The 1,021-nt window shown below is 43.2% G+C and overlaps 1 non-coding gene across 1 annotated transcript; it reads right to left on the bottom strand.

Moving 5' to 3' along the window:
• Positions 1-472: 472 nt before the first annotated feature.
• Positions 473-577, bottom strand: LOC142170030 (small nucleolar RNA R71). Its single transcript, XR_012699649.1, has one exon. It is a non-coding gene; the product is annotated as a small nucleolar RNA R71 (small nucleolar RNA).
• Between the last annotated feature and the right edge of the window lie 444 nt (positions 578-1,021).

Below are 1,021 nucleotides of genomic sequence, written 5' to 3'. Positions count from 1 at the left end.
TGACCCAGAAGCTGAGAAAACGTTTCACAGGAGGTTGACAGAAGCAAGGTACACAGATAATCTTCATGCACTTGTTCAACTACCTATGGACATGGTAGATGAGAAACATATGGATGTTCAGGAGGTGGCGATGCCTAGGAATGCTAATGTCACCTCCAGCAGTGTGAAGCCCAGAATCGATGGGTACTTTCAGTTGAAACAGAGCACGATCCAGCTGCTACATGCAAATAGACAATCTATGGTTCGTCCACATTAAGATCCATAGCACCACATTTTGAACTTCTTGGAGATTAGTGATACTTATATCACTTATGGAGTCACTCTAGACTATGTGAGGCTCACACTGTTTTCGTTCTCTCTGTTGGGCGAAGCGAAGACATGGTTGAAGGCAGAGCCGGCTAACTCTATTACATCATGGAATGATCTCGCTAGAAAATCTTCGGCACGATTCTTCCCCTCAAGTAAAACTAAGAAGATCAGAAGTGAAATAGTCGCCTTTAAACAGAAGGCGGGCGAGTCCTTATATTCAACTCGGGAGAGGTTCAAGGGGCTGCTGCGAGATTGCCCTCATCACAATCAAACAAATGAGGTGCTGGCTCATATCTTCATAGAAGGGCTACACCTAGAGACCAAGATTGTGGTAGATGTTGCAGCACATGGTCAAGTGTTGGAGAAAAGCTTTGATGTGATTTTTCCATTGTTGAATAAATTCTTCAAAAGTAATCATGATTGGCAAGGAGCAGTGGGCACACATATATTTCAGAAATCTGTAGGGTTCCTTGAGTTAGATGTTGTTTCTCCATTATCAGCACAGGTTGCCACATTGGCTAACCAAGTTAATAAGATTACCCTGGTTATCAATAAGCAGCAAGCTCAGCCAATGCAGAAGGTTCAGGCATTTTGTGAAGTATGCGTAGAGCGTAACACGAGAGATCTATGCCCCGCAAATCTAGTATTTGTGTGTTTCGTGGGTAATGCAAATCGAGGCTAGACAAATCAATATGGAAACACCTACAATCCA

This window comes from Nicotiana tabacum, chromosome 15, assembly GCF_000715075.1.
Source record: "Nicotiana tabacum cultivar K326 chromosome 15, ASM71507v2, whole genome shotgun sequence".
NCBI lineage: Eukaryota > Viridiplantae > Streptophyta > Magnoliopsida > Solanales > Solanaceae > Nicotiana > Nicotiana tabacum.
Note: the sequence above shows the minus strand (reverse complement) of the source record. Positions and strands in the feature narration are given on the sequence as shown.